The sequence below is a fragment of the Heterodontus francisci genome, unplaced genomic scaffold (genome assembly GCF_036365525.1).
Source record: "Heterodontus francisci isolate sHetFra1 unplaced genomic scaffold, sHetFra1.hap1 HAP1_SCAFFOLD_64, whole genome shotgun sequence".
Classification (NCBI taxonomy): domain Eukaryota; kingdom Metazoa; phylum Chordata; class Chondrichthyes; order Heterodontiformes; family Heterodontidae; genus Heterodontus; species Heterodontus francisci.
Genome location: NW_027140221.1, coordinates 1,539,411 through 1,554,271, shown reverse-complemented (window position 1 = coordinate 1,554,271; position 14,861 = coordinate 1,539,411).

Below are 14,861 nucleotides of genomic sequence, written 5' to 3'. Positions count from 1 at the left end.
TAGAAATACACCCATTAGTCACAAACATGTTGCAAGAAGTCATCAATACATGAGCATTTACCTCCTTACTAATCGTTCAGTAGCTGACCAAGCTCCTCGACCTTAACACTGAATCGCTATTTGCAATGTTTTTTTGCACCTTCCATACCAAGGCGGGCTGGATTGTCTCATTGACAAGATCACACCGTCCTATGCAAATCCACCATAAGATGCAATTGTGCAATGAGACGTCCATTTTTTTGTTCAGACTATGATATGCGAGACTGCCTTGATGGTGAGCATGTGTTTGCATTTCCTTCAGTAATTTCATCACCCTTGTGGATGTTACAGATGCCTCAGGAATGTTATCATCACAAACAACAACAGCTTTGTTTCCTGGTCACACACACATTTTAAACCACATGACAATCAAACAATCCAAATCGCTTACATTCCTGACGTGTTACAAACTGTTGCTTAGAGAATTTCTAGTGTATTTGCATTTCAAAACAAGACAGACTCTGACATCATCAATCAATGACAATTTGTGATACTCTCTCAGTTTTTCAAGACACTTTGGAAAACTTAGACCAGCTGCATTAACATTTTAAAAACCTGTTCAGTCATGCCAATCTCTTATATTCCTTTTTACAGACAACATGGCTGCTGGGTTTTGTGCATGTGAAGTTTCTGTTAAGTTCTAACTTGACTTCAAAGTGAAATGGATCTTTGAAGCATGTCTCTTAATTTGTTTTGATGTGATATTTACGACTGTTCTGCTTACTGTTAAACATTCCACAGACTAAAAGTGGTTTCTTCCGCTAGTAACTCTGTTAATGTGTAATGAGAACAACTTGTAGCTGTCAACCGGTTACTTTAGCTTCGAAAAGCCCATTTGGCCTTCACTATGCAGACTAGTCTGTTTCAGTCGCTTTTTTCTGTACACCTGTAGACTGCAAAGGGCAACCCAAGGGCTTTGGGACGGGGAACAAATGCTGGCCTTGTCAGTGAGACTCACATCCCATGAAAAGAATCCGGGATATCGGTCAGCCAACAGAGAACAGTCCATTCCATCCAGCTGTTCCAGGAAAGAAAACCATTCTCACCTGTCATAGGTCGGACAGCAAAGCCTAGACCATTCCAGCCATCTGATCAGGGATAGAAAAGCATTCTCACCTGTCACAGGAAAGACAGCAGAGACCAGGCCAAGCCATCCATCTGATTCTGTACAGAAAACCATTCTCACCTGTTACAGGTCAAACGGCAGAGAAAAGGCCATTCCATCTGTCTGATCTCGGATAGAAACCATTCTCACCTGTTACAGATTAGACAGCAGAGACCAGGCCATTCCATCCATCCGATCCAGGACAGAAATCCATTCTCACCTGTCACAGGTCATACAGCAGAGACCAGGCCATTCCATCCATCCGATCCAGAATACAAAGCTATTCTCACCTGTCACAGGTCGGATGTCTGCATATTCTATTCTGATTTTGTGTTGCATTTGAACTACCACTCCTCAATAAACATCTTGTGACTCTTGGACCTCCTTTTGGATAATCTGTGACAATTAATCAGATCTTAAATTAGCGTCGGAGAGGGATCACTGAGGTCGGGATCATAGGCTTCATTCACTTGATTTGAGAGAAATTATAATCTCAGTTGGCGATGAGTGATCATCGCTGGGACCAGGTAGGAAACTCTGAGACAGAGAGAGAGATTACACGAGGTGAAATATGTGTTATTATTGCTTAGAGCGAGTAGGGAACCTTGAGAGGAACTTGGAATAAATAAAGCCAGAAGTACACTGTCGTTAGCATATCACAGGGAAAAGATGATCAGTGGCGTGGAAGAGAAAAACAGTCACGCCTGGAGTAACGGACTTCCTAAGGGTTTTACAGGAATCCAGTGGGTGTTACGACTATCCTTCTCACTGTTTATTAACTTTCCAGAGTTTCCCGCCATCTGAAAACTTTAACATTATCCCTTCTGTACACAAGCCGGTACTATTAATATACAGCAACAGTGACCCTAGGGAACCCCACTGTGTACTTCTCTCCAGACTGAACAAAAGCCATTCTCCACGACTCTCTGTTTTTTGTTACTTAGCTAATTTCCTGCATGATGGTATTGAAAATAAATGACTGCAATTTATGTAGCGACTTTCATGACCACTTCATGTCCCAAAAACGATTTACAACCAATGAGTACTTATTGAAGCCAAGTCTCTCCTGTAATTTAGGAAACAGGACAGCCAATTTCTGCACAGACAAATCAGGTAAGTAGCAATGTGATAATGATTAGCTTTTTTTATTTCGATTGAAGGAGAAATATTGAACAGGACACCGGGAATAATTCCTCTTTTCTGCTTCGAAATACTGCATTGGGAACTTTAACATCCATCTGAGAGGGAAGACGGAGGCTTGGTTTAACGTTTCATTCGAAAGACAGCACCTCTGAAAGTACAGACCCTCCTCGGTACTGTTACTGCAGTGTTAGCCTTTATTCTTGTGATCAAGTAGTACAGTGACACGTGATCCTAGAAGCTTGTGACTGAAAGGGGAGAGAGCTGCAAACTGAGCCACGGCTGACATTGACACTTGAAACCCATGTATTGCTAAACTGGTAACACAGCTGTTATGTGGTACTTTATCAAATGCCTGTTGAAAGGAGTGGAATATTGGGAAAGTACAGGCATGAGCAATCATAGAATCATAGAAACGCATTGCACTGAAGGAGGTCATTTGGTCCATGAAGTCGGTGCTGGCCTTTTTGGAGAACTTCCAGCTAGTCCCACATTCTGGCTCTTATTCAGATCCTTCCATGAATGTCCTTAAGATATTTATCCACATCCCTTTTGGAATTTAATGTTGAATCTCGATCCTTCCGCCGATCAAACAATACATTGCAAATGCAAAACACCCATTGAATGAAAAAAAATCCCGTGTCACCTCTGCTTCTTTTGGCCAATCACCATAAATCTTTGTCCTCTGTTAACGGCCCCTCAGTCACTGGAAACAGTTTTACTTTATTTAATTTATCCAAATTCTTCATAATGTTAAACATCACTATCAGATCTCCTTTTAAATTCCCCTGCTCTAAGGAGAACAATCCCAGTTACATAACTGTTATCCATCGTCCTGTAAAAGTTCCAGTAAAACTTTTCTGTCCCCTCTCCAAAGGTTTCATATCCTTCCTAAAGTGTGGTTCCCAGCATTAGACACAGTTCTCAAGGTGGAGCCGAACTAATATTTTCTATAGTTTTAGCATAACAACCTGACTTGTGCACTCTGTCTCTCTGTTAATGAAGCCTCGTAATTTATTTGTTTGCTCATCTGCTTGTTAGCTGTCCGGTTAGCTGCAAGGGTTTTGCACAAACACCCCAGGTCTCTCTGTTATTCTCACCACCTTTTACATTGTGCCATTTAGCTTATATATCTCTCCTCATGCATCCACATACTGCTCATCATCACCTTCTCAAGGGCAATCAGTGATAGGCTCTAAATGCTGGCATATCCAGCGACACCCACATCCCATGAAAGAAAATAAATAAATAAAATCTTCCCACAATGTATCACCTCACACAGCTGTCATGCCAATTAAATATTAGGGAAATTGAAGCCAGTGTTTTTAAACCCCACATCAAACGTTTCCACACTACAGCCTCCATCCCTCTCCTTGGTAACTGTCTGAGACAGAACCAAACTGCTGACAACCTGGTGTCATTGTTAACCCTGCGATGAGCTTTCTGCCAAATATTCATGCTAACTCTAAAACCGCATATTTCCACCTCCGTATCATCGCCCAACTGTGCGCGTCCCAGCTCCTCTGCTGCTGAAACATTCACCCTGGCCTGTTTTACCTGTAGACTTGACTATTCCAAAACACTCCAGGCTTGTGTCCCACATTCTACCCTCTATAAACTTGAGGTGATTCAAATCACTGCTGCCCATGTCCTAACTCACACCAAGTCCTGTTCACCCGTCACTTCCTGCACTCATTAACCTACATTGGACCCTGGTCAGCGACACCTCAATGTAAAACTCTCAGACTTCTTTTCAAATCCCTCATTGGCTCACACCTCCCTATCTCTGTAATCTCCTCCAGTCCTACAAGCCTCCAAGTTATCTGCACTCATCTAATTCTGGCCTCTTGAGCATCCCCGAGTTTAATTAATTATCATTGATGGCCGTGTCTTCAGCTGCTGAGGCCTTACACTCTGGAAGAGAAGAGCAGAACTTCTTCAAGGTAGGCATTCCTGGAAGAGAAGTAGCAGTGTATTAAACACTAAATTAAAAGTAAAATACTGCGGATGCTGGCACTCTGCAATGAGAAAAGCAAGTGCCGGAAATACTCAGCATATCTGGCAGCATCTGTGAGAGAGAAACAGAGTTAACATTTCAGATCTGTGACCGTACATCAGAACCGGTAAACGTTAGAAATGTAGCATACTTCGAGCAAGTGAAAGAGGGGAAGGGGGGGAGAAGAACAAAAAGGAAGGACAGTGATGGGGCGGCGAGGGGAGAGATTAAATGACAGACTGTTACATTTCTACCGTTTACAAGTTCTGATTAAGGGTCACAGACCTGAAACATTAACTCTGTTTCTCTCCACAGATGCTGTTAGACTTCATGAGTATTTCCAGCACTTTCTGTTCTCACCCCTAAGCTCTGGAATTCTCTTCCAAAATCCGAAATAGAGTAAGTGGCACAGTGCCCAGTTTTAGGTAATATTGCTTGTACTAAGTTATTAAATACAATATAGAGTAGAGTTAATGAGTGACTGAATTTTAAGAGATCTTAGAGTTGATCTGTTTCAAAAATTTAGTGCACTTTACATTTAACATTTCACTTAATTTTAAGCTGAACTTGTAGTTTCTGACATAGTCTGTTTGTAGCAGCTGGACAGTTAATTGATTCTCAGGTGAAGCAGCGATTTACTTGTACTTCTTTCAATGTAGTATACAGTATTCGCTGCTCACAGTGTGGTCTCCTCTACATTGGGGAGACCAAGCGCAGACGGGGTGACCGCTTTGCGGAACATCGCCACTCAGTCCGCAAGCAGGAGCCTGAGCTTCCAGTTGCTTGCCATTTCAACACTCCGCCCTGCTCTCATGCTCACATCTCTGTCCTGGTATTGCTGCAGTGTTCCAGTGAACATCAACGCAAGCTCGAGGAACAGCATCTCATCTGCCGATTAGGCACACTAGAGCCTGCCGGACTGAACATAGAGTTCAATAATTTCAGAGCATGACAGCCCCCCATTTTACTTTCATTTTTAGTTACTTTTTCTTCTTTTTTTTTAACATTCCTTTTTTACATTTTTTACAATTTTTCTTTCAATTTATTTCATTTCATCTTAGTTTCTTCAGTTTAATTACGCTCTGTTTTTTTCAGGTTTGCACTTGCTGCTGTTCAATATTCAGTGCATTAATACCTAATCTGTATTAATGCTTTGTCTTTCAACACACTATTAACATATTGTTTGCCTTTGCTCCATGTCCTTTTGGTCAGCTATGTGGCCTAGTCCAATCTACACCTCCTTTGTTATCTCTTGCCCCACCCTCGCCTCACTTGCATATAACCTGTGACTTTTCTAACATTTGTCAGTTCGGAAGGGTCGCTAACCCGAAACGTTAACTCTGCATCTCTTTTCACAGATGCTGCCAGACCTGCTGAGTGGTTCCAGCATTTCTTGTTTTTATTTCAGATTTCTAGCATCCGTAGTATTTTGCTATTATTAAATTGATGCTCAGTGTCAGCTTGGATTATAAAAATGTCTTAATGAGAGAAATCAGCGAATCATAGTAAATGGCTGTTTTTTCAGACTTGAAGGTAGTAGATAGTGATGTTCCACAAGGAGAAGTTTAGGGAACACTGCTTTTATATACAACTGAAACACGACATTGAAAGGCTAACAGAATGGGCAGACCAGTGGAAGACTGAACTGAAATCAGAGAAATGTGAGGTGATGCACATTTAGAAGAAGATATAGAGAGAGCAATATAAACTTAACATCACAGATTAGAAGGGTGTGCAGGAACAGAGGGACTTGAGGATCATATGCATATATCTTTGATGCTGCAGGACATATTGTGAGAGTCGTTAGAAAAGCATTTGGGATCTCGGGCTTCATAAATAGAGGTAGTGAGTACAGAAGAAGGAATGTTATGCTGAAACTTTATAAAGCTCTGGTTGGACCCCAACTAGAGTATTGCATCCAGTTTTGTTCACTACACTTTAAGGATGATGTGACGCTCTTGGACACGGTGCAGAGAAGATTGACCGGAATGGTTCAAGGGATGTGGGATTTTACTTACAAGGGATTGTTTTCCCTGGAGGAAATGAGATTGAGGTGTACAAGGTTATGATAGGTTTAGATAAGGTGGACAAAGAAAACTGTTCGCATTAGCTGATGATACAAGGACTGGAGATAACGTTTGGGCAAGAGATGCAGGGGGGATGCGAGGAAGGACATTTTTATCTACTGGGTGGTAAGGAGTGGTGGAAGCAGGAGCAATGAACGATTTCAAAAGCATTTTCGATAGACACCTAAGGGAAATAAATGTGCAGGAATACGAGAACAGAACAAGGGACCCCGCTTTTATTCACATTGTAGGGCATCTGCCATGTATTTGCCCACTCACCCAACTTGTCCAATTAACATTGGAGCCTCTTTGTATCCTCCTTAGAGCTCACATGCCGCCGCAGCTTTGTGTCATTTGCAAACATTGAAATGTTACATTTAGTTCCCTCAGCCAAGTCATTAATGTATATTGTGAAAAGCTGGGTCTCAAGCACTGATCCCTGCCGTATCCCACGAGACACTGTCTGCCACCCGGAACAAAAGACCTGTTAATTCATCCTCTCTATTTCCCATCTGTCAACTAATTCTCAATCCATGCCAGTATATTACCCCAATCCCATGTGCTTTAAGTTTTCACAATGACCTTTTATGTGGGGCCTTATCAAAAACCTTCTGAAAATCCAAATACAGCACATCCACTGGTTTTCCCTTATCTATTCTACCAGTTACATCCTCAAGAAACACCAGTAGATTTGTTAAGCATGATTTACCTTTCGTAAACCCATGCTGACTTTGCCCAATCCTGTTTATGCTTTCCAACTGTTCTGCTATCATGTCCTTTATGATAGATTGTAGCATGTTCCCCATTACTGATGTAAGGTGAACTGGTCTGTAATTCCCTGTTTTTTATTCTCTCCCCGCATTTTTAAATAGTGGAGTTACATTTGCCACCCTCCAGTCTGTAGAAACTGCTCCAGAGTATATAGAATTTTGAAAGATGACCACAATTGCATCCATTATTAATAGGGACACTTCTTTTAGTACTCTGGGATGTAGATTATCAGGCCCTCGGGATTTGCAGCCTTTATTTAGAGATACAGCACTGAAACAGTCCCTTCAGCCCACCGAGTCTGTGCCGGCCATCAACAACCCTTTATACTAATCCTACATTAATCCCATATTCCTTCCACATCTTCCCTCAATTCCCATACCTATACTAGGGGCAATTTATAATGGCCAATTTACCTACCAACCTTTAACCACATTAATTTACCTAGCACTATGTTTTTATTTCTTACAATGATTACCTTCAGTTCCTCTCATTCGACTCTTGGTTCACTAACATTTCTGGGAGATTATTTGAGTCCTCCTTTGTGATGACAGAACCAAAGTATGTGTTTAATTGTTCCGCCATTTCTTTGTTTCCCAATATAATTTTCCCCGTTTATGACTGTAAGGGATCTGCATTTGTTTTCACTAATCTTTTACTATTCACATATTTGTCGAAGCTTTTACAGTCAGTTTGTACGTTCCCCGCAAGTTTACTCTCATACTCTATTTCCCCCCGCTTAATCAACCTCATTGTCCTCCTTTGCTGAATTCTAAACTGTTCCCAATCCTCAGACTTGTTGCTTTTTCTGGCAGTTTTATCTGCCTCCTCTTTGGATCTAAGACTATCTCTAATTTCTTTTGTAAGCCATGGTTGAGCCACCTTTCCGGTTTTATTTTTGGGTCGGGAATTTATAATTGTTGTAATCATGCACACTTTCTTTAATTATTATCCATTGCCTATCCACCATTAACACTTTTAGTAAAGTTTCCCAATCTACCATAGCCAACTCTCAACTCGTACCTTTGTAGTGTTCTTTATTTACATTCAGGACCCGAGTTTTAATTTCAACTACTTCACTGTCCATCTTAATGAAGAATTCTATCATGCTATGGTCGCTGCTCCACATGGGGCCTCGAAGAACAAGATTATTAATTACTGCTTTCTCATTGCACAATACCCAGTCTATGATAACCTGCTCACTTCTTGGTTCCACAAAGTATTGGTCTGAAAAAGCGTCAAATGCACACTCCAGAAAATTCTCCTCCACAGTAGTTTTGATAATTTGGTTTGATCAATCTATATGCAGATTAAAGTCACCCATGATTGCAGTTGCACCCTTATTGCATGAACCTCTACTTTCCTGATTAATGTCATCCGTTACATCTGCACTACTGTCTGAGGGACTATAGACAGCCCCCATCAACGTTTTCTACCCATTGGTGTTTCTTAGCTCCACCCATACAGATTCCACATCACGATTTTCTGATCCAATATCCTTCCTGACTATGGCTTTGATTTCCTCTTTTACTGACAACGCTACCCCACCTCCTTCACTTTTAGAGTCTGTCCTTCCTAAATATTCAATACCCCTGGATGTTCAGTTCCCATCCTTCGTCACCATGCAGACATATCTCCGTAATAACAATTATATCGTAACGGTTTATACTTATTTCCGCTGTTAATTCATCTACATTATTGTGAATGCTCTACGCAATAAGACACAATGCATTTAGACTTGTCTTTTTTAACATTGTTAGTCATCTTAGCTTTTTTTTTGGCACGATGGCCCCATTTGTGTCTGCCATTGTTTTCTCTGCCTTCCACTTTTGCTTCTTACCTTTATGTCTTTCATTTCTATCCTTGTTTCCGCCTCCTCTGTCTCTCTGCTCAGATTACCATCCCGCTGTCATTCTAGTTTAAGCCCTCACCGACAGCACTAGCAAATATCCTACCCCTCACACCCCGCCGTAACTCCCCAAATTTAGCTTCTGGGACCTCAGCCTTATTTTAACCAATGTCGTTGGTACCAATATTTACCACGACAACTGGCTGCTTGCCCAATCCCCTTAGAATTCTCTACAACAGTTCAGAGACATCCTTGACCCTAGCACTAGGGAGGCAGCATACCATCCTTGTGTCTCTTTTGTGGCCTCAGAAACGCCTGTCTGTTCCCCTTCCGATTGAATCTCCTATCACTATAGCTCTGCCACTCTCTTCATCTCCTCCTGTGCAGCAGAGCCACCCATGATGTCATGAACTTGGCTATTGTTGCCTTTCCCTGAGCCATCTACCCCAACAATATACACAGCGGTATATATTTTTGAGATAGGGAAGGCTACACGGTACTCCTGCACTACTTGACTTCCTCAACTCTGCCTGGTGGTCAGCCATTCCATTTCTGCCTTTGCAGCGTTTGCCTGCGATGTGACCACCACGCAAAACGTGCCTTCCACAACGATCTCAGAATCGTGGATGTTCCACAGTAAATGCACGTGCAGCTCCAGCTCTGCAATGCGGGTAGCCAGCAGCACAAGTTGGATACACTTCCTGCACACCTCAGTTTCTAGCTCAGTTTCTGGTCAATGGTAACTCTTAGGATGCTGATAGTGAAGAATTTAGCCATGATAACGCTAAGGTTAGATTCCCTCTAGCTTGAGATGGTAACTTCCTGGCACGTGACTGGCACGAATGTTACTTGCCACTTCTCAGCCCAAGCTGGATGTTGTCCAGTTATTTCTGCATCTGGACATGGGTTGCTTCAGTATCTGAGCAGTCACGAATGGTGCTGAACATTGTGCAATCATCAGCGAACATCCCCACTACTGACCTTATGATTGAAGGGAGATCATTGATAATGCAGCTGAAGATGGTTGGGCCTAGGACACTACTTTGAGGAATTCCTGCAGTGATGTCCTGGAGCTGATATGATTGACCTCCAACACCCACAACCATCTTCCTTTGTGCTAGGTATCACTCCAACCAACAGAGAATATTCCCCCTGATTCCTATTGATTCCAGTTTTGCTAGGGCTACTTGTTGCCTTACACGGTGAAATACTGCCTTGATATCAATGACAGTCACTCTCTGCCCACCCCTTGAGTTCAGCTCTTTTATCCTTGTTTGATACAAGGCTGTAATGGGGTAAGGAGCTGAGTGACCCTGGCGGAACACAAACTGAGCGTCACTGAACAGGTTATTGCTAAGCACGTGCTGCTTGATATCACATCGAGTGAATCGAATTTGCTTAAGTCTGGCATCTGTGATGCTGGGCACCAGAGGAGCATGCCGACATGGATAATCAACTCGACACTTTTGGTTGAAAATTGTTGCAAATGCTTCAGACATATCTTTCACAATGATGTGTTGGGCTCCCCCATGATTGAGGATGGGGATGTTTGTGGATTCACATCCTTATGTTAGTGGATTAATTGTCCACCACCATTCACGGCTCGATTTGGCAGGACTACAGAGCTACAGGGCTACAGACCACAGATCCGTTGGCTATGGGATCGCTTAGCTCTGTCCATCACATGCGGCCTCCGTTCTTTTGTATGCAAGTAGTCATGTGAAGTAGCTTCCCCAGGTTGACACATCATTTTGAGGTATACCTGGTGCTGCTCCTAGCATGCCCTCCTTCACTCTTCATTTAACCACAGTTGGTACCCTGGCTTGGTGGTAATGGTAAACTCGAGGATATGCCGGGCCATGAGGGTACAGATTGTGCTTAACTAAAATTCTGCTGATGCTGATGCTGATGATGATCCACAGCGCCTCATAGGTGCTCAGTTTTGAGTTGCTGACTCTGTTTGAAATCTATCCCATTTGGCACGGTGAAAGTGCCACCCAACAGGATGAAGGGTATTCTCAATGTGAAGACAGGACTTTGTCTCCACAAGGACTGTGTGCTGGTTACTCCTAACAATGCTGTCATGGACAGATGTATCTGAGACAGGCAGATTGGTGAGGACGAGGTCAAACAGATTATTCCCTCTTGTTGGTTCCTTCACCACATGCCACAGACCCAGTCCAGCAGCTATGCCCTTTAGAACTTGGCCATCTTGGTCAGTAATAGTGCTACCGAGTCACTCTTGCTGATGGAAATTGAAGTCCCCACCTCGAGTGCATTCTGTATCCCTGCCAGCCTCAGTGCTTCGTCCAATTGGTATTCAACATGGAGAAGCCCTGATTCATAAGCTGATGGAGGGCAGTAGGTGGCAATCATCAGGAGGTGTTGTTGCTCATGTCTGACCTGATGCCAAGAAACTTCATGGGGTCCCGACTGAAGGGTCTGTCCTGCCGCTGGGAGAGGACATACTGGGGATGGTGATGTTGGTGTCTGGGGCATTGTCAGATATGTTTTGGTGAATATGACGATGTTTTCTGCTGCTTGACTCGCCTGTGGGACAGCTCTTCCACCGTTGGCACAAGCCCTCAGATGCGAGGTAGGAGGACTTTGCAGCTTCGACAGGGCCGGGTTTGCCTTTGTCATTTCCAATCCTTAAGTGAATGCTGGGTGATCCCTCCAGTTTCATTGGTTTTCTTATATTTTGTATCCGTTTAGAACAACTGAGCACCTTGCTAGGCCATGTTAGAATCAGCCGCATTGCTGTCGGTCAGGAGTCGCATGTTGGCCAGACCAGGATGGTAGATTTCCTTCCCTAAAGAGACATTAGGAAACCAAACGAGTTTTCACAATAATCACCAGTTGTTGCAGTTAGAATAAATATTTCAATTCTAGATTAATTGAATTCAAATTTCACCATCTGCCTTGGTGGGATTCGAACCCATGTCCCCAGAACTTATCATGAGTCTTTGGGCTACTAGTCCAGTGGTATTACCACTGCACCACTGCCTCCCTGTGGTTCAGTTTCAGGGCAGGCAGATCTTTAACACTGGTCTAATTCCCTCAGACCCCCTACTCACACCTTCCAACTCCTTACCGTATCTTGTCTTTTCTGACTGTAATTCATTTTGGTCCAGTATTTATTCTCATTTTCTCTACATCTAATGTACAGTCTCATTGCCTTCTGTTCCCAGAGTAACTGATTGTGCAGGATGCAAACCTTCGCCTAACAACCTTCACTTTCTTTCTGTAACTTATCCACCTGTTCCTGTAATTCTTTGCATTTGTTTTATTTCACTGTGAGGTGCACAGATGATCCCCATTGCCCAACTTATCTCAGCCCTTTTTGCTTTAGCTTACTTTGTTTTTCTGGATGTTGTCAGAGGTTCTCCCGAGAATGGAACTGGACTCCTCTGAAGTCCTGAGGATCTCTGTTTCTCCAGGCGTGACTGTTTTTCTCTGCGAGGCTACTGATCAACTATTCCCTGTGATATGTGAACGACATTGTACTTCTGGCTTTATTTATTCCAAGTTCCTCTCAGGTACACGACTCGCTCTTAGCAATGATCACACAAATTTCACTGGGTGTAAACTCACTCTCTCTGTCCAAAGTCTTTTACCTGATCCCAGCGATGATCACTCATGGCCAACTGAGATTATCATTTCTCACAAACAAAGTAAACCATGCCTATGGTCCCGACCTCTGTGATACATCTACTAAACCACTGTAAGATCTGATCAAGTGTCACAGATTATCCAAAAGGAGGTCTAGGAGTCACAAGCAGTTTATTGAGAAGTGACAGTTCAAATACAACACATAATCCGAATGGACAATGTAGACATCCGACCTGCGATAGGTTAGAATGTTTATTTTCTATTCTGGAATCTTTTAACGGGGTATGAGTATCGCTGACAAGGCTAGCATTTGTTCCCCATTCCAAATCGCCCTTGTGTTTCCCTTTGCTGTCTGCATGTGTACTCAAAACTGAGTCAACTTGACCAACATGCATTGTGAAGGCCCAAAGGGCGTTTCCCAGCTAAAGTAGCCTGTTAACAGCTACAAGCTGTGTTCATTAAAGATTAACAGAGATACTAGTGGAAGAAAACACTTGCAGTCTGTGCAATGTTTAACAAAAAGCAGAACAGTCATAAATATCACATCCAAACATTGAGGAGACAGACTTCAAAGTTCCTTTTCACTTTGATGCCAAGTTAGGACTTTACAGAAGTTGCACAAACACAATAACCTGCAGTCATGTTGTCTGAAAACATGAAGGTAAGAGAATGGCATGAGTGAACATGTTTTAAAATGCTAAGTTAGCTGGCCAACGATTTACAAAGGGTCTTGTAAAACTTAGAGAGTGACACAAACTGTCATTGATTGATGATGTCAGAGTCTGTCTTGTTTTAAAATGCAAATCAACTGGAAAATATCGAAGCAACATTTTGTAACAACTCATAAATGTAAGGGATTTGGATTGTTTAATTGCCCTGCGGTTTAAAATGTCGATGTGACCAGGAGGGAAAGCTGCTGTTGTTTGTGCTGATAATAATCCTCAGGTGATGAAATTACCGAAGGAAATGTAAGCACATGCTCACCATTGAAGTCGCATGGGATCCAGGGTGTACTTGAAGTCGCATGGGGTCCAGGGTGTACTAGCTAAATGGATAAAGAAATAGCTGGGCAACAGGAGACAGAGAGTAGGAGTGGAAGGGAGTTTCTCAAAATGGAGACGTGTTCCACAGGGATCCGTGCTGCGGCCACTGTTGTTTGTGATATACATAAATGATTTGGAGGAAAGTATAGGTGGTCTGATTAGCAAGTTTACAGACGACACTAAGATTGGTGGAGTAGCAGATAGTGAAGGGGGACTGTCAGAGAATACAGCAGAATATAGATAGATTGGAGAGTTGTGCAGAGAAATGGCAGATGGTGTTCAATCAGGGTAAATGCGAGGTGATGCATTTAGGAAGATCCAATTCAAGAGTGAACTATACAGTAAATGGAAAAGTCCTGGGGAAAATTGATGTACAGAGAGATTTGGGTGTTCAGGTCCATTGTTCCCTGAAGGTGGCAACGCAGGTCAATAGAGTGGTCAAGAAGGCATACGGCATGCTTTCCTTCATCGGAAGGGGTATTGAGTGCAAGAGTTGGCAGGTCATGTTACAGTTGTATAAAACTTTGCTTCGGCCACATTTGGAATACTGCGTGCAGTTCTGGTCGCCACATTAACAAAAGGATGTGGATGCTGTGGAGAGGGTGCAGAGGAGGTTCACCAGGATGTTGCCTGGTATGGAGAGCGCTAGCTATGAAGAGAGGTTGAGTAGATTAGGATTATTTTCATTAGAAAGACGAAGGTTGAGGCGGGACCTGATTGAGGCATACAAAATCAAGAGAGGTGCAGACAGGGTGGATAGCAAGAGGCTTTTTCCCCTAGTGGGGGATTCAATGACTAGGGGTCACGAGTTCAAAGTGAGCGGGGAAAACTTTAGGGGGGTTATGCATTGAAAGTTATTTACGCAGAGGGTGGTGGGTGCCTGGAATGCGTTGCCAGCGGAGGTGGTAGATGAGGGCACGATAGCGTCTTTTAAGATGTATCTAGACAGATACATGAATAGGCAGGAAGCAAAGAGATACAGACCCTTAGAAAATAGGCGACATGTTTAGATAGAAGATCGGCGCAGGCTTGGAGGGCCGAAGGGCCTGTTCCTGTGTCGTAATTTTCTTTGTTCTTTGTTGTTTGTTCTTTGTTCTTTGTTCTTTGTTCTAAAAAGGATAGGACTGGCCCTCAGGTTGAATTCTTAAATTGGGGAAGGCTAATTTCGATGGCATCAGGCAGGAACTCTCAAAAGTTGAATGGTAGCGGCAGTTTACATGTATAAAGGGACGTCTGGCAAGTG